This window comes from Rattus rattus, chromosome 10 (assembly GCF_011064425.1).
Source record: "Rattus rattus isolate New Zealand chromosome 10, Rrattus_CSIRO_v1, whole genome shotgun sequence".
NCBI classification, from domain to species: Eukaryota; Metazoa; Chordata; class Mammalia; order Rodentia; family Muridae; genus Rattus; species Rattus rattus.
Genome location: NC_046163.1, coordinates 57105525 through 57124757, shown reverse-complemented (window position 1 = coordinate 57124757; position 19233 = coordinate 57105525). Strand labels below are relative to the sequence as shown.

At 47.0% G+C, this 19233-nt stretch overlaps 1 protein-coding gene and 1 pseudogene across 1 annotated transcript in view; both read right to left on the bottom strand.

Annotated features, from left to right (window-relative positions):
• Positions 1 to 19233, bottom strand: part of Kif26b (kinesin family member 26B) — a 403463-nt gene that overhangs the window by 156236 nt on the left and 227994 nt on the right. The gene's annotated exons all lie outside the window — the stretch shown is intronic.
• On the bottom strand, positions 17521 to 18333 carry LOC116911534 (annotated as a pseudogene).

The following is a 19233-nucleotide window of genomic DNA, read 5'->3' as shown; positions in this document are numbered from 1 at the left end:
CTATATCAATCTATCTTTCTTCTACCTGTCATCTATCTATCCATATGTCTTCTATCTGTCTGTCTGTCTGTCTATCCATTCATCCATCTTTCTGACTGTCTATCACTGATTTATCCACCCAGGCTAACTAGCTCAGGAGTACAGAGCCTGCCTAGTGTACATGAAGTCACAAAAGTGAAAGTAGGTTGAAGTAGAAAGTTTAATCCTTAGGACCAGAAACTGTTCTTCCTTTGATGCATCATCTCTTATAAGATCAATTAATAAGTCACAGAGCCAGGCTATCAAAAGGGGGTGGGTCTCGCCAAAGCCAGCCCACCTAGACAAGCCATGGAAGCCTGAACCTGAAGGGTTAGCTCGCTTCTCTGATTGCCAATGGCAGTTGCTGCAGATTCACACTCCCTGAATACTTCTCTGTTGCCATGTTGACTCTCAGTCACCGTCAAGCAAAGGCCGTGCCTTTCATTTATTACTGGGATAAACGATGGACTTATGTGGCTGGTCCTTTGTAGGTGTGTATGAGCCATTTATTCTTTTGATATCTGTCCATTTAAACCCCCACATCATCTTAGGAAAACATGGCATATTCTGAGGGGCTCAGAACGCTCTTGCAGTCATTTCTTCACAATTAGAGAGCCACCCACAGGCAGATGGAGTCCTGGAGGTTAATTATCCAGAGCTAGCTGCAAGTAATGAACCTAGGTCCAGGCCCTTGGACTCCAGACCACTGGGCCTGTGCTTAGCTAGAACTCAAAACTGCTTCTTCCTATGGACCTTGAAGAAGCCAACCTTCATCTTTTTTAGTTTGAAGGAAGGGTGGCTGCTTTGCTGGGTTGTTGGGATCATTCAATGAGATGCTGTGTATACTGTTATTATATGTACTAAAAGTTCTATATGAAAATAATTCCTATATTACCATATATGATATTCTCCACTACCCCCTTACATTTTGGCTGGCCTGCTCAGTCTAATCCTTTGCTGGAAGTTATTTCCTAGAAATGTTTTATTAAAGTGATAGATGTTTTTCTTTTCTCCAAATATGACCCTCATTTTAAAAAGTCAAGAGCTCCTTTTTTGTATGGAGTCTTTCACTGATTTCATAAAACATTTAGTGACGTGGTTTGAGCCTGAATGGATGGGAGAACCAAGTGAAAGGCATTATAGAAGAAGTCTTCAGACTTAACTGAAACCACCCTCTCTTTGCTTTGCCTATGTTAACCCCTGAAAAGGCACACCATTTTCTATTTTTAACCAGTGCCTATAGATTGCTTGAAGCTCCATTGGGAAAGGTCAGGTCTGTCTTAAAGGAATCTGGCTGTCATAGATGCCAGGATATTTAAGAATGGAGGCTACAGGGAGGGACCGCCATGCAGAAGAATGGTCCAGCCAGACAGCCTGACTATCGATCGAGATGCAAAGCATCACTGGACAGCATCTGTATCCTCCCTTCATTTGTTCACTGAAACTGAGGAGAAAATGTCAGCCCCACTCATGTGAAGGGACAGAGGGCACCACTGTGATGTCTTGTTCTGAGGATCTGTGGTGACAGGATATGGCCACACAAGGTCTCCAAGCCATCAGTGTTCTCCTCAGAGTCTCGTGTGTGCAGCATTCGTGTGGTGGGAGAGTGTGCACATCCTCAGAGGGTGTCCATCTTTTGTATATTTTAAAGTTGACAAACAGGCTAGAGCCCACCTGTCTCTGCTTCCCCAGTGCTGGGATTGCAAGTCTGCCTCCTTACTGAGCATTTTTTACATTGGCTCTGGGAACTGAATTCAGGTCCTCTGCTTACAAAACACTTACCAGCCAAGGCATCTCCCCAGACTTTCATGTAGCCTCCATGATGTAACTGTATCCATGCATGTGCCCCAGGTCCTTGCCATGGACTATTTTAAATATAAGATTCAAATGTTCTCACTATTCCAAGCTCCAATTCTGTATTCAGGAAATACTAATTCCCCGTTCTCCCTACCTCCAACCTCTGGAGGTCACCATTCTGCTTTCAGTCTCAATGGCTTACCTAACCTGGGTACCCCATGTAAGCAGAGTTATGTTTGTTCTCTTATACCTGCCTTTATCACTTAGCATCATGTCTCCCAGGCTCAACCATGAGAAAGCATGTATAAGAACTTCCCTCCCTTTCATAGCTAAATAATATTTCATTATTTACTCAGAACACATTGTGTGCTTCCATTTCTCTATCGATGGACACTTGGTCAGGTCTGTGTTCATTTCTCAGTTCATATTGGACAAACAGACAAGACACCAAAGTGTCTGCCTGTTTTTTGTTGTCATACTTAATGCTGATGAGAAAAGAAACTCTTAGGGTCCCAGTCACCAGGGCCTCTCACATAAATGTACTCTGATTCTCCCAAATGAAAAAAAGATAAGAAAAAAGAGAGGAGGAGGAAGAGGAGGAAGAAGAAGGATCAGGAGAAGAAAGGAGAAAGCAGGAGGAAAGGAGGAGGAAGAAGGGAGGAGGAGGAGGAGGGGGAGGAGGAGAAGGAGGGGGGGGAAGAAAAGGAGGGGGAGGAGGAGGAGGAGGAGGAGGAGGAGGAGGAGGAGGAGGAGGAGAAGAAGAAGAAGAAGAAGAAGAAGAAGAAAGAAGAAGAAGAAGAAGAAGAAGAAGAAGAAGAAGAAGAAGAAGAAGAAGAAAAGGAAAAGGATGGCCCACAGTATCTAAAAAATATAAGAGACTCCAAAATGCTGGAATGATTTTGAAATCTAAAATTTGGAACAAATCCCAAAGTCTCTAATAATGCTCCAAAATTAGATTCACTTTGCTGTAAAATTTTCTCTCCATCTCTTTAATCTATGAGTCTAATATCCAGAATGGAATTCACTGCAGGAACTCCAGGGAGTGCTAGCATCTCTGGTCACCTTAGAATATACCCAGGGGCTTACTCGGGGGCTGCTTAGAGGGCTCTGAGGTCTGCCTAACCATGGTTAAGATGTTTTATGTGACTCACGTGACCGTTTGCCACCACTGACTTTACAGGAAAAGCCTTGTGTAGCTCCCTGGAGTTTCTAGACCTTCTCTGCATTGCTAAGATATCACAGATGAGTATTGGGACATCTCATTAGCTCTTTCTTTGGTGAAAAAAGATTTAGACCCAGAATGAGTAAAAATACATCCAAGAATTATTAACACTTGTGAAGGAAGGGGAGGCAGAGGTTATTAGGTAAAAACAGAGAAAGAAAATATAAAGGAGGAAAAAAAATCTGTGCAGTGGAAGTAGGAATAAAACCAGGAGAAAAAAAATATCAAAGCCAGGGCCTCGTGCATGGTAAGCACACGTGCTGTGAAGCCCCCGGCATGGCTGCGGTTAGCAGGCATGGAAGAGCACATCTACAGCCACAAACAGCACAACATAACAGACAGAGAACTAGAGGAAGGATGTGGTAATGAAATCTCAAGCCCCGCCCCAAGTGACGCACCTCCAATGAGGCCACGCCTCCTGGAGCATCACCAACTGGAAACTGAGTGTCCAGTTCCCCACACCCATGAGGACAATTTCTCATTCAAAGGACCACACACTTCCCCCCACCCAAGTTAGTTAGAGTAACTTTTTGTTAACTTTTAAAGCTTATTTTCACCCCACAACACCTGTTCCCCCACGAGCCCAGCTGTGGTAAAAAATCAGCGTCCGGGAGACTGTGGTACTCACAGGTACAGTAATCCAGGTCAGAAAGTGGGGCTTCTGGAACTGGGGTTCTTGGTAACTGGACGAGTCTTTGAGCACAAGTCTAAATGTTATGAGAACAACCAACCACGGACCAAAACTGTGAACCGAAATAAATTCTCATCTTTATACCTTTAATTATCTCATTATTATTTAGTTCCAGTACTATAGTACTAAAATACTATATTGGGTACTTTTCTTGATTCTGTGACCAAATACTTAGCGGGATAGGCTTTATTTTGTCTCCTGATTTGAGAGAGTACACATTTGTGGGAAGGCATAGTGGCCCAAGCTGCTAGGCCCGTGGAGGCGGGAGTGTGAAGCCGCTTGCTTGTATCACGAGGACCAGGAAGCAGAGAGAAGACGCTGAAAGCCAAATTGTGTTATAACCCAAAGACCTGCCCCGGTGAACTATTTCCTAGTATTTCCTCCAGCCTGACTCCACGTCCTAAAGGTTCTGCCGTCTCCCAAAACAGCATGACTAGCTGCTAACCAAGGGGTCGAACACAAAGTCCATGGAAAACATCTCCTCCCTAGGGCAACGCCTGTGACACTAAGCTCCATCCTCAGTGTCTGTATGGAGGGTCTGTGAGGACCTGTGAGGACCAGCGGAGATCGATGGCTGCTTTATCCTCTGGCTGGAGACTAATACTCAGCAGGTTCGTTACTAGGTATTACTTTCATCATGCTCCGTTCTGACACAGCTTCTCGTTACCAGACGACATTGAACATCAGACACAAAACACCGCAAAACTCCCCGAGACCTAGGTATGGGGGCAGGGTGGACAGGTGGCCTAGAGCCTTGACTACCACACCCTTCTCCACTTTCCAGGCAGTCGTGACCAGGAGTGTGAGAAGAACAGCCCTCGCCTCTGCTCCTGTGACTTCCTGCGCTTGAATGGGACGTAGTCAACCCTGCCTGAACTGATGAAGACTCACATTCCCAGAAACTGCACAGTTCCCCGTGATTCTACCCCCATACGGCATCAGCAACAGCAGGGGTCGTGTGTGTGCTCACAGCTCCCGTGGAACTGGGAATCATGACTCACCCACACCGCTGACACATATACCTCTGGTGAGACGACCCAGCAAGACAGGAGGCAGGTGGAGGACACAGGGACTGGGCCTCCAGAGCAAGTAGTAAATCAAGGTCTCTGGGGAGTCCATCCAGCACCGCCTCTCTACCCAGCTATGCCTTCTCTTAGTCCAAAGTTCTGTCCTAAAACTGAATATTTCCCCACTGAATTGCGTGCTAAACAGAGCTCATTTGTGTGTTCTCTCCCTCTCCCCTCCCCCCTCTCCCCTCCTCCTCCCCCTCCCCCCCTCTCCCCCTCCCCCCCTCCCCCTCCCCCCCCCCCCCCTCCTCCCCTCCCTCACTTTCTCTCCCTCAGCTATGGGCTCCATTGGCAAGAATGGCAAAAACACATGGTCCTCCAGTGAGCACCATTTGGTCAGATGCTGCTATGGCACCAGAGAGAAGGACGACAGCCACGTGATGTCACATCAAACCAGGGCCTGCTCAGACTAACAGAGGACATATGTCAAGGTCTGAAGTCCAGATTCCAGCCCAGAGGCTCTTGGGAACTCAGGAGAAAAATAAATCTCGGTGTTCAATGACGATGCCATTTGCGTTCACCTCTTAAGATAATAATTAGTTCTTGGTCACATCTGTCTTCATGTGTGGCAAGATCTCTTTCTTATCTCTACAGGGAGCTGACAGGCAGCCTGATGAACCAGGGAGTGACACAACTCAATGGTGTTAGTTTCTTGTGAAGATCAAACGTCTGGGAACAGGGACCAATGGTCAGCACATATGTCTGTGCAGTGTGGAGGAAGAGACCGGAATTGTTCTGAAGAATCTGGGGTGATTCCCACTTCACAGATGGGCTCCAACAATGGGCCCCAAATAGTGATGTTACCTTCCCTGGGGGTTAGTTCAAACACAGAAGCCTGGGATGTTACTTTGTCCTTTTATGTGACATGTGAGTGTTTCGAGAGCGTCACTGTTCTCTAGACAGATTGGCTGAAACATGGGAACAGAACCCGAAATGGCTCCTGTGCCAGCCAGGCTGGTACCCAGGGCAGAGAGGCCTCTGCCAGCCTCTGCTCACAAAGGGATCCATACAGCAGTAAAGATAAGGGGGAAACCATGTGCTTGAGTGCTGGCTCTAAACAGACGCTTCCTCCAAGGGAGAAATGTTCCAAAGATAACCACAGATAGATGCCCTTTGATCGTATTTTGTGGGTTTTATTTTAAGAAAAGCTATCATGTGTTGCCCATTGCTGAGCAGACACGATGGCTTCTGGCATGCTCTTATGAGGGTGGGCATCACAAACACTTGTGTATCTGCATGCTGGAGGTGAACCTGCCTTCGTCCTGAGGGGATCCTAAGGTCCCCTTAGGAATAATTCGACAATGTCATCTCCTTGCACAAAGGCAGGAACCATTTCAGCCTGTCATCTTGGCTAGCCTCCTTTTAAAATGTGGTGTGTGTGTGTGTGTGTGTACATGTGCATGCGCGTGCACATTCCACAATGCATGAGTCAGAGGATGATCTGGAGTATTGGTTCTCTAGTCACTTGTCACTGTGTGCAGCAGGTTGGCTGGCCCATGGACTGCCTCTCTCTGCCCTTATATCTCCATGGGCATGCTGGGATCATAGATTCACAGAACTGCTCTTGGTTGTATGTGGGCTCACGCTCAATACATGTATAAGTGATTTGAAAAAGAAAATGCCAAAATAAGTAAATGACTAAAACCACCCCACCACATGCTGTTCCAAGTTCACGACTCTGCGTGGAGCCACGTGCACAGCTACTGTGAGGCACATGAGACCCGTGGGTCACGGGTTGGACACATCGGATCGGGAATCCCACAGCTGAATCAAATTCCTACTTCTCTTGCACCCTGTCTTCCTTGGGCTACGCCTGCTTACATTTTTAGTCACTCCTCCCTGATGTGGTCTCTGGACGAGCCAGGCTCCTTCTGTCTTTGTATGGGTCGTATGTTCACGTGGGAGTTTGCATACAAGTTGAGGCCATCGCCTAATGTGTGGTATCCTCCGTGGCCACTCCCGCCCTGTGTTTTGAGGTAGGGTCTCTCACTGAAGCTGGAGTTCACCAGTTCAGCTGTGCTAGCTGAGCAGGTGCCCGCCAGTCTATGTCCCCCTTCCTCCACCAGCAGCGTTCCAGATGTGAGCCACGGCACCAGCTCTTCGCAGGTGAGTGCTGGGGCCCAGATGCCGTCCTCATGCCCCTTATCAACTGCGCTGTGTCCCCCAGCGTACCCTCTCTTGTTTTGGATGGTTACTTTTCTTCAGTTCATTCATGATTTTATTATTATTTCCTTATACACAACAGATCTTTTTCTTTTCCTCTCTGCCCGCCAATACCACCCTATTTCTGGTATTAGGAAACCACATGTCTACTAACGATATGTGAGGCCACTGTTCCTTTTCTTAGTATCAAAACCAAATATGATTCCGTCTCCTTTGTATACTGATCCCAAGCTGCCATGGAAGCAGGCAACAGTTTAAAAAAAAAACAAAAAAACCCAAAATCGGTTAAAAAGCACACGAGATGCTGAATCCGACATTGATTGATAGCCCTAATATATTAATGAATCAATCCTCTAACTTATACCCTGAGGGCTGGTAGTCTAACCTCGTTGAAATCACGGTCTCCAGAGAGAAGCTTCTCTCTAATGGATGTTTTCAGTTATAACATGAGGTCATTGTTGGAACTCAGTACATGGAAAAGGCTCTATCAACACGTAGGCTGCTTTGTCCCTTTAAAACAAATGGGGACTCGGTGACTACTCCACCTCATGGTTCTAAATACCATCGGCCCGCCACAGATCCCCAAATTTATATCTGCAGCGCAGACGACTTCCTGAACTCCAGACCCATTTATCCGCCTGCCTGTCATCTCCCCGAGGACGTCTGCTGACCATCTTAACCTTGGTCTACGCAAGAGGAGCTCCCGACGCCCATGTGTGGCTCTCCCGCCCCACTCCACAGCTGCCCCTTCCTTCTAGCAGATGGAGCCAAAGCCCTTAGCTCCTCCCTGTCCCCTCTTCCTCCACTAAGCAGAAACGCTCCTGGCTGTCCTTACCATATGTCCCAAATGCGACCATCCTCCACACATACACTGCTCCTACCCTGACCTGAGACCACTTGCTCTCACCTGAACCACTGCGATCAGCTCCTAACTGGTCCGATTTCCACTCACTATTAACTCCCGCCCAGTGTCCATGCTCACTCGCTGCACAGACAGAGGGACCGAATGTGAAGGTCAGAGCAGGTCAGTAACCCGTTATGGCTCCCACATCACATGTGGAGGGAGGGAAGGCCTTCCACTCCGGGATACATACCACATAAATTAAAAGGTGCATTCACACAAAAGCGTGTGCCCTGCCACTACAACAACGTTATTAATGGCAGAAAACATAGCCACCTAATGCTCAATGCAAATAGATAGACAGACAGTGTGTGGAATATTACAAAGACATAGAAAAGAATGGATTAGCAATATAGGCCACCATATGGATGGACGTGGGAGCATGCCGTTAAGGGAAAGAGTGCACATGCAGAAGCCCACACAGAGCGTGATCCTGGCATATGACTAGAATAGACCAGTCCACAGAGTATCCTCTACATCATGGAGTATGCAGAAAAGAGATTGGTAGGGGGATAGCAGGAGGGAAAGATGGAGTGGCTTATTGTAAGTTAGACCGCTTCTATTAGAAATGATGTCAATATTCTGAAATTAATGGTGATGTTTCTACTAAAAGCCACTGAAGTCTAAACTTAAAGGTGATATGGTGATATGTGGTATTTGTGTATATGTGGTGTGTATGTGTGCCCAAGTGTGTGGGTACAAGTGTAATATGTATGCATGTTTGTGGTTGCATGTGCTCCTGTGTGTAATATGTATGCATGTTTGTGGTTGCGTGTGCTACTGTGTGTGTATATGAACATGTCTGAGTGTGTGTGCACGCTGGTGTGTATGTACATGGTTCTATGTGTGCCTCTGTGTGTGTGTGTGTGTGTGTGTGTGTGTGTGTGTGTAAATTTGACCTCTAGTGTTTTCCTTAGAACTCCACCTTGCTTTTCTGTTGTTGTTGTTGTTGTTGTTGTTGTTTTTGTTGTTGAGTCAGTGTTCCTCATAAGGTCTGTAGCTCCCTGGTTAGGCTGAGCCCAGAGAGGTCCACAGGTTCTCCGATCTCTGCCGCTCCCTTGCTATCATTAGACGTGCCTTGCCTTTTACACAGACATTAGGGTCAAAACACAAGTCAGTAACCTTGTGCAGGAAGCACTTTGCTCACTGAGCTTTTCCCTAACCCCAGGCCCTTAAAGCAGTCTCCTGGCCTTGCACAGTCCAAAGTCTTCCAGGTCTGTGAGACTCTTATCTCCTTCCACTGTTTCCTCAGCTCCTTCCCCAGCCGCCATGGCTTCCTGGTTGATCCTTCCTTAAGTACAGATCCTCAGAAAGGTCCAGAACTCCCACCCTCACGCCCACCTCCCACCTACCCTCGACCCCTGCCTCTGTCTTTGGCCTTGTTCACTGCATTTCTTTTCTTCTATAGTATTTAATTTATCACCTTCAAACGACCATGCGATCTCCTATAGGAAGTCGTCTGCTCGTTACAGATGCTGTAGCAGTACACGGCACAGTGAATGCTTGAAAAATATTTACTGAATGGATGCGTGAATCCTGTGTCTTTAGCTTCATAATTGTGTCTATGTGCCTTCTGGGTGAGTATTTAGAGCAAAGCACAGTAACCTCTCGCTTGTCCACATGAGACTGGGTCACTCCCGTGGACGCTGGACACTACCAACAGTGATGCTAAAGTCCCTTCCTATAAAATGACAGTGTTTGCAAATGACCCGTGCATTCTGTGAGTGTAAATCATCCCCAGCTTAGCTGTGGTCCCTGATCCAGTGTAAGTGCTATGCAAATAGCTGTCACTCAGGAGTAATGACCAGCATGGCTAAGTCTGTCACCGTCAGCAGGAGCCCAGGTTCTTCCGAAGATTCTGATCCAGGGTTAATGGAATCCATGGGTATAAAACCTGTGGCTTCAGAGACAACTATATTTGATTTTCTTGGGGGGAAAAAGGAGGACTTAGATGAGGGGCACCACGCAGGAAGCAACGCCCTGGGCATGGCTACAGCTCAGCTGCACGGCGCCTGCAAGGAGCCAGGTTCCAACCTCAGAAACACAAAAAAGAAGATGGAAGGAAAAGAAGGGAGAGAAGAGGGAAGAAGAAAAACCTCTAAGTCCTCCGTCCTAGAGTAATTGAAGAACAATGCTGAAAATGGGCCAGCTTCATGGTTTAGTTCTTATAAACCAGGAACCTGATGAATTATTCACCTTGTAAATTTTACACTTATTTATGTATTCCTTTGTTATTCATTTACTCAATGTGGGGTGCATGTGTTTGTGTGTGTGCTTAAATTTTTCCAAATCTTGCCGTAGCCCATGTGGGCATTACGGTTTCTAACTGACGATGCTTGTTATTACCATTGGACGACCTCGTGGCATTCCTGGTGTGGTGACAGCGTGCTACACTGTGATGCAACCAGGAGCCAACACCGTGTTATTTGGGCATCTTAGTTTCTATTATTGTGCGACACACAGAACAAACGTCTTCTCTTTACAAAGTATGAGGCCAATGGCCAGACATGGCGACTTCCGTTGCACAGCAAACAGTTCTATGTGTTTGACTTATATTTCAGTGCAAAGCACACGCAGGAGGCTTCATTTAGGCAAAGAAACAGACACCCAGACAGTATCTGCGGAGGATGAAAGGGCCACACAAGGGGCTTAGGGAAAGAGCTATCACCTCGAAGGGGAAATTGGCAGCTGATTTATCTGAGGCAGGAGGATGAAGGGACACCAGAGAAACAAGGCCACCTAAGGCAGCCACTTGCTTTTTAATCAAGCACTTTGAAAGGAAAACACTATGCATATAGAATCAATACTGATAGTGTGATAAGATTGCACGAGCCAACGGTCTGCTGGCGAAGCCTTCACGGTAGGGCAGTATATGCATCCACCCATTGGCTCATTCAATGTGCTCACCATGAGCCCCTCCATGAGCAGGGTGCTGGTCACTACTGTGTATCTTACAGGAGTAGAGATGGCCCACAGCGCTCTTCCTACATGTTTGGCATGCTTGGTTCTTTTACAGATTCCTGCATGCCATGTGTTCTCTGGTGTGTTGACAGTCTGTCTCCCACTTTGATAGTGCAAGTTCTACGAGAGCAGGGGCTGTTCATGTCCCCTGCACTCCAGCCCCTGGATTCATGCCAAACACAGAGGTACACGCTCAATAAACACTTGTCTAATCGATTAGTTAATCGATGTGAATATTACATATACAGAGAGAAAAGGCCCCCACATTGCTGAGGCGACAGGGGGACTGCCAAGACAGGAAGTCACTAATAAATACAGGCTTTCTTCCATGAGAGAACATATTTCAGTGCAGGAAAAGAAAACTTGTGTTAACAAAATATACATTGAAACACGGTAATAATGTTTGTCAGCATAGCTGTTCCTTTTGACTTGACTTCTATTCCTTGACTTTTGTTAGCAAAGCCCACAGCCAATCAAGAGTCTAAAATGACAGTCAGGGACTGGTGCAATGGCTCAGTGAAAAAAGGCACTTGCTGTGAGTGTCTGGATATCTGAGTCAGATGCCTGGAGCCCACATAAATGTGGAAGGAGAGAATGGACTCCCTAAAACTGTCCTCTGACTTCCACACTGTGGCAAGCCTGGCCTACACATACACAAGTAATAAGAAATGAAATCAAAACAAATACATATAAAGCTAAAAGTTAATAGAAAAGCTAGGTGTGGTCTGTATGCCTGTAATCCCTATACAGAGGAAGGAAAGATAGGGAAAGCCCTGGGGCTCCCTAACCCACCGGTCAAGGCTACTTTGCAAGTTCCAGGCTGGTGACAAGCACTGTCTCAAAAATAAAAGCCAGATGGCAGCTCAGAAATGACACTGAGCTTGCTCCTGGCCCCCATACACTCATGTTTATTTGCCCCTCCCACATGTGTACCCATATACACACAGCCTGCAATACATGTAGACACATGAGTTTGAAGTTAACAATGAAAATTAGAATAGTCTTGAGTTATTAATTTTGTACACTGTCCTGATTGAATACAGAACAATACATTTAGAAAACAATATGAGAATTGCTCACTGTTACAATACATTTAGAAAACAATATAAGACTTTTTCAACTTAACATCTAGAACACACACACACACACACACACACACACACCCCACTCATACTATATATACCATAAATTTAAGAGGAGAAAGAGAGAGATGGAGATAGAAACTACGTTTGGAAATAAGAAGGAAATTAGAATCTGAAAATTACATAGAGAAGATTTCAGGTTATGTACAGATTGACAGGAAATTATAAAATATAGCAAGATGGTCATCTTGTCCTTCAAGAGTCAAAATGAGCCACAGTGACAGCTTTCAGACCACGACGCTACCAGTGGACTTTCCATGCACTAACTGGCCAATTCTTTGCAGCTTAAATCCTGGGTTTCTCTCCGTGTTCCCCTGACCCAGACGCTCAGCGGTACCGACCTTGGTCATGCCAGCAGCATAGTTTGTCTCTCCCTTTCCCAAACATCAATCCTACGAGGTCCTCCAAACTTAACACCCTCCAGGAATGCCTCCTACCCACAGGTCTAAGCCTGGATGACAACCCCACGGCGTCAGGCTCACCACAATCTCCTGGGCTGAGCAACTCTAAGTCAGTAGCTTGGGGCACCCCTCATCTCTCCAGCTCATTCAAATGGTTCTTAAAGACCTTAAGTCTCACCCCATCTCTTCTCTAAAAATATCTTTTCCTCAATGTGTACACACACGTACACACACACGCACACACACACACACACACACACACACACACACACACACTCGTGAACGCTGTAACCTACTAGCTGATTTTCATGCTAATAGAATTCCCCTCCCCCAGTGCCACTCATCTCTCACGACCAGAAACTACTCTTTGGCATCCATTGGACTGTGCACATTTTCTTCTACTCTGTAAAACGTTGAATTTTTAAAAAGCAGGGACTGGATTGCCTCTCTCTCTCAGAGCCTAGCACAGGGCTGTGCATACCCTGGGCATGCCCTCAAAGCTCCATTGACACATAAGTAAACTGGGTCTGGGGTGTGCCATCACATGGCTCTGGGGTTTTCACCTCCCTAAAATAAACACGTATGGTGGCAGTTCCATGTTAGCGGGATAAAAACAGCATTCACTGTTACAAGTCTGTATGGCAGCTTTAAAAGCCTGAGAAATAAAAAGTCACTTTAAGACGCTACCAGATGCTCTGAGCTATACTTTAGCCCCACCTGGATTTCAGGTAATCAGGAAAAAAAAAACACCCGTGGTTTCATTATGGCTCTGGGGATAACTCAGACTGAACCATGACAGCTCTCGGTACAGGTAGGGATATTAATAATACATGTGAATATTAATAATACATCCTGAATGTCTGAAGATGCTGCCAGTCAACCGTGCTAGCCACCCCTGGTTTTAATGGATGCCACCAAAGAAAATTAAGCCACGAAAACCTCTGCATTAAAGGCAGTTAATGGCTTAATTTTAAAAAGATGAAAGGCAAGGCAGTTTCAAGTCCGGGCGGATCGTCCCTGCCTGGCGCTCTCTGAGTAACAGTCCCTGTAGGCCACAACACAGGAGTACGGGAGAGTCTGAGGAACATGCCTACACTGGGATCAGGCAACTGCAGGGCAGAGGAGGGCAAAGAACGGTGACTTAAGCTGTAGCCACCTCTCTTTCTAGCCCAGTGAGAAAGACACCTCCTGACCTGCCCTCCTCCTACCCCACCAATGAACCAGACTCAACACATATCCGTACAAAATACAGTGTGCGTGCCCACCGTGCCCCTCTAAGAAGATGTGTACACATCTACACATGCATTTATATTTAAATAACCACGTTAGCAAGTACCTTCACTTGTTGAAGAAATAAGAATTTTCCTATCCAAAAGTAAATAAGTAAACAATAAGTAAACAAACCCTTAGTTTAACAGTCTAGACACACACAGCTAAAACCTGAGCTCTTACTGGCACCTTTTCCAGCAGGCTTCATAAGTTTTTAATAAAGAGAAACGTCACTCAATTCAGTTACGGCAGCCTCGGCCTCCTCCTTTCTCTGAGATCTAAGGATTCCAGACAGTAAGTTTCTGAGCCCAATTCCCTCTTTTGACAGACTTGTCAGCAGGTTCTCTTATTGTTCCATTCTCTCCTCCTTAACCTCCTTGGATTCTCATCCAGAGCACACGGGCAGCCCCCTGCCCCATCACATTTTCCCCGAAGAGCGGGATTCCAGCTCCTGTGAGCTCCCATCTACTGCACAGGAAGGTGTGTGAGGCCAGGGGATCAGGCCTTCCATGAGCGTGTGCAAGAAAAGTAAATTTGCAGAAGCATAGTGGTGTCTGGCAGGGAATAGGGGCTCAGACCTTGTCCTTCCTTGTCCTTTCCTGCTCAAAATTAGCAACCCCTTCAGTGTAGCTGTCTCTTAACGACTAAGGAAGGTGGCCATTTTCTCCCCCAGACTCTCCAGAGGAAGATCTCTGCTAAAGGCTAGGAATGCTGTCACGGTGTCAGACGAGGGGGACAATGGAGAACATGAAGCTGCTTAGACATTTTTTATAATTCAAATCTTCAGAAAGAAAATGGAGAATATCAACACTGGTGCGATTCTCCTCTACTGCCTCACTCCCTGGGGAAGTTCGATGGCATCCACACAGACTTACAGGCTATGGGTCAAAGGGCAGTGGCTTTGGCAGTGCTGTGTTGGGTTCTCTGTTGCATTTTGCAGAATCTGGAGCTGACTTACAATTTAGACACCAGGGTGGACTGCTAGTGTGGAAGCCACTTCCCCCTAGTTTGAAAGCAGACTATGACAAGAGCCCGGTGAAATTGGACCCAGTGGCTTCCATCTTGGAGCCAGCAGATGGAGGAATGGCAAACAAAGGGCCTATATCCAGCATAGGTGTGCTTCACAAAGACCATCCCTTCCTCAAAGTCCAGGTTCCGTCTCAAACTTCAAGGACAATGGAACCCAGAATCTGGACAAAGGAAGTCTAGCGGGCATCAGAGGCCAGCAAGTCTCCACAAAGTACCATCCTGCTACAGGCTCAAATGACTGTGTAGACCCAGGATAAGCCAACAGCCTCCTCCTCCTCCTCCTCCTCATCCTCCTCCTCCTCCTCCTCCTCCTCTTCCTCCTCCTCCTTTTCTTCCTCCTCCTTTTATGTCACCCCACATCTGTGCACGTGTCTAACATGGAGCCGGTCTTATTTTAATCATGGGATGTTCAGAGACGCTAATGGTCTTGCTGAACTCTTAGATCATAGCATTCAGAGCTCGAGGCTCCCTGGCTTCCTTCCTACAGCTCCTGAGTAGAAACAGCCACTGTCATCATCTCTGGCAGGATGGTATATGCTTGTACCCAAACCTCTGCGTGATTCTGTCCCATTTATACTAAAGCCGCAGGTTGGGAGTTCCTTCCTCTTAGAGTAAGTGTCAGCTATCTTAAAGGGGGATGGCGAGCTTTCAGAGCATGTTAGGGGAGAGGCAATGTAAAATCTGCATCGAGATCCTCACAATGTCTGCCCACCAGCTCACCTCTCCTTCAGCTAAGCAAATAGAAGAGGATGCCTGGGCTTGAAAATCATTCCTTTTCCTTCCCATGGGAGATTTTGTTTTCCTTGTAAATTCTAGGCATAAATCTCCCTTTAGATAACCATAATTTAAACTACTCCCTTAAAATGTCGCAGGGCTGTAGTCTCCTTGCCTGGACCCGATCCCCTCCTAGCTTATTTATTCCTTTGTTAGAACAGGGAAAGAAATACTGCATTGGCTGGTTACGCAGCTGATCTGGACAGGCTGCACGCAGGCAGCCATTCGCTCTGTGGTTCTGGGCTTAAAAGAGCCCACGGGCTCCAGGGTTGGTCTTTGGGTTTTGTTTTTGTTAATCCAGAAAAAATAAATATCCCACCTGTATAAATCAGCTCTTAAAGTGAAGTCTGGAGATTGGATGTAGGGATGGACAAGTGACCCCCAAACATAGGTCTCCTTCTGCATGTTTGGATGTTCTAATGGGCCCATCTACGCTGTTCCCATGAGGAGGCCTGGGGGATGTCATCACTTCCTCTAAATCCACTCCTCATTCTCTGTACATCAATCTACGTCAGGAGGCAGACTAGTGAAGCTGCCTCAGCAGATGCTATGAATTTGGCTCTTAGGTGCCCCTCCCACCTACCCCTACCCCCCTCCCCGCCAAAGGTCATTGCTTGGTCTCCAGTGTGGTGCTGTTAGAAAATCGTGGACCTTTGAGGAGATGGGGCCTGGTGGGAGAATCTAAGTCACTGCATCTTTGGAGGGGGGGGCGCCAGATTCAGTCCCTTCTTCCTTTTTCTGCTTCCTTGCTGTGAGTTTGGTCCTCCACACATTCCTTGCCTATGGCACCTGTGGCTTTACTACCCTGCCCTAGCTCTAGAGTGTGCCATCCACTTCTGCCAAGACCCCAACACACACACACACACACACACACACACACACACACACACACACACACACACACACACACACACACACCAAGTTTTCCAGGGTAAGGAGCTCCAAAGAGTTGCAAATATTTTGATGTTTGAATAGCCTGTATAAATAGGAAGTGGATTAAACATCAAAAACACACAATACGAAATTCTCAGGGTAAGTGGGCAGAGAACGAAGTTGGCGTTTTCTCTGTGGTTTTCCTCATTGGTTTTTTCATTGACATACTCTGTATGGCTTTAAGGGAACCTCGAGCACCAGGTTCTTCTTGCCTAGGAGTCAGTGCTCTCTGGCCACTAGCGTTAGCTACAGGGGAAGAGCTGTTTGTCTGCAGTTCATTCACCTCTCATCCACCTCAGAGGCACCAGTCATGGTCATGATGATGCTCCTGCATGGCCACCAGTGGGGACACTCAGAGGAAGAAATGCACTAATGCAGGCAGTAATGCAGCAGCTCTGGGGTCTGGGGAGCCTATAGCAGTGGATGCATGGCACAGATCAGTTTAATCCCTGCCCTTGTGCTCTGTGCCTCAGTTTCCAGCTCTTTTTTGATTGTTTTGGACTGGGTTTGAAGTTGGTTTCTGTGGTGATTTGCATAAAAATGGCCCCCTTTGGAAAGTCAGTTACATCAAATGATGTTTTGCTGGGCCACACAGGTGATAGAATATTTGCTGAAGCAGAACGGGAGAAAGGATGTTTTGCTATAGCAGACACATGAGAAGACTAAGACGTTTAAAAGGATTATCAATATGATCCCACAGACAGTGGTTTGGAGCATTGGTTTGATTTGCTCCGCCTTGCTATTATTTGCTGATGGCAGATGTGTATTGGTTCACCTTACACTGCCTTGTTGGGCTTCTTTTGTGGTGATGTCATAAAGAGAAACTCACCAAAGAAAAGTCTGGCGAGGTTACTGTAGCTTCTTGCCACTTCTGCAGTGGACTCAGGCCAGTTGGTGGGCCTTGCAGTTTCTTCTGGATTGAACTGCCCTTGCTGATTCCTGTGTGGTGTCTGCTGAGTGAACTGGTCTGCAGCTACTGATTCAACTGCTGATATCCTGACAATGAAGACTGTAGTCAGCTCCAAAGAACTATTTATAAGCAGGTCCACTCCTCCCCATATCCTGATAACCTTTCTTTTCCACTACCCCTGGTGGGTGGTGGACTGGAGAGGAGGTTGAACCTTATTAAAGTAGGTTGAGAAAAATTTATGCCTATACCCATAGACCATAGTCTATGCCGCAGAGAGTGGCACTATGAGGAGGTGTGGCCTTGTTGAAGTAGATGTGGTCCAGTTGGAGGGAGTATGTCATTGGGGGTGGATTTTGAAGTTTCAGAAGATCAAGCCCCGTGGTGTTGATCTGCCCCAGCTCCATCAGGTGCAGTTCTTCCAGCCCTTCTCCATCAATGCCTTTTCCCAGTAACTGGAAGTTGCTTTCTGGTCCTGGCCGCAGTCTCACCTCGAACTTTCTCTTGCTCCTTCTCCAAGGTCTGTATTTTTGTGTCCTGGCCTTCCTTTACCTTGTAAACTGGCTTCAGTGCCTGCAACTGCTGCTTCAAATCCTTCTGGGTCTTTCTGCCCTCAGGAGCTGGGCTTGAAGAGCTAGCTGCATTTCTCTTGTTGTATCTGGATGCCAGTTCTTGTCTCTCTTGTTCTATCTCGCCACATTCTTGGATGTATTGCTTCCACAGCTCCTCCTGTTTCTTTTCACACTGTTCCTTATTTTTACGCAGGTATTCCGTGAAAAGCTGGTTTTCAGCCTGCATGCGGTATTTTTCCTCTAGTAGCTGCCTGCTGTCCGTCAGCAGCCTTTCCCACCGGCATTTAGTCTTGGATTTGCTGGCTCAGCTCCTTTAGCGTCACCACTGTTTTCCTTTTTACCCGTTTCTCCAACCTCGTTAGCAGCTTTGGCTTGAGATCTGTATTTAGAACAGTAAGGTGTGCTGTGGGTAGAGAGGCACTTCTGAGGCTCTGGGCAAGCATGTTCCAGATCTGAGAGTCCCTGAGGACAGCTCCACAGGGAGGAAGGGTGACTGCAGAGGAGAAAGCCCTGCTGGTAAGCACCCTCCACCAGAAACAATCCGGTGATGCTCAGAGTGCAACAGGAAGGTTACGCTCTGCATTTTTCCCACCAGAGCAGCTGGCTGTCCAAGGATGCCCTGCAACCTCTCTGCCTTCTCTGCATCTGACAAGGAGCCCAGCATTCCTTGTTCCAAGCTGCATGTGTCTTTTCCAGAGGAGCCCATCCATCCTGGGGACCTGTTCTGCCTCTCTCAGACTCTACGCTAGAAAGGTGTCAGCACCTTACCACTCTACCCACCTCCTCTGCCTGCTCAGTGATCCAAGATCTCAGCACTGTCCTCAGTTGCCTCCAGTTTGCCATCTACCCTCAACCTCAGTGCTGGGTTTGGGGTCAAATAGATTCTCTGGTCAGCTAGGTCAGCATAGGAGTGTCTCAGGCTACTGGTGGGAAGGGAAAGGTGGCCAGGAGGGAGAAGGGAGGCAGGTCTGGAAGAAAGATGGCAGCACCCATGGCTCAGGGATTTACCGGTAGCCTTCAAAACTTCTCCTATGCTTACCGATGTTGGGAATGGCAGCATCCAGGAAGCATCCCGTGCAGGTGACATGCAGGGCACCAGATCTCTGGGGAGTTGGAAGATCTAGGCTGTGGCTTGGGAACTTGCCATCAACCCCAGTTCCTTCTTCTGGGAACCTCCAGCACTAGCCAGTGGTGTCAATTAAGTTTGTTTTCTGTAATCCTCTGTGCAAAATGCATTTCACAGTCTTAACCTTGTCTTAGTGGTGACACAGTCTTAGTGGTGACACAGCAGCTTTTAAAGAGCTAAGGTTTGGGGTTAACTTGAGAGGAGACTACAGCATAAATGCACAGGTTTGAGGAAGAGGTACCAAGGGATTCTATCTTGTG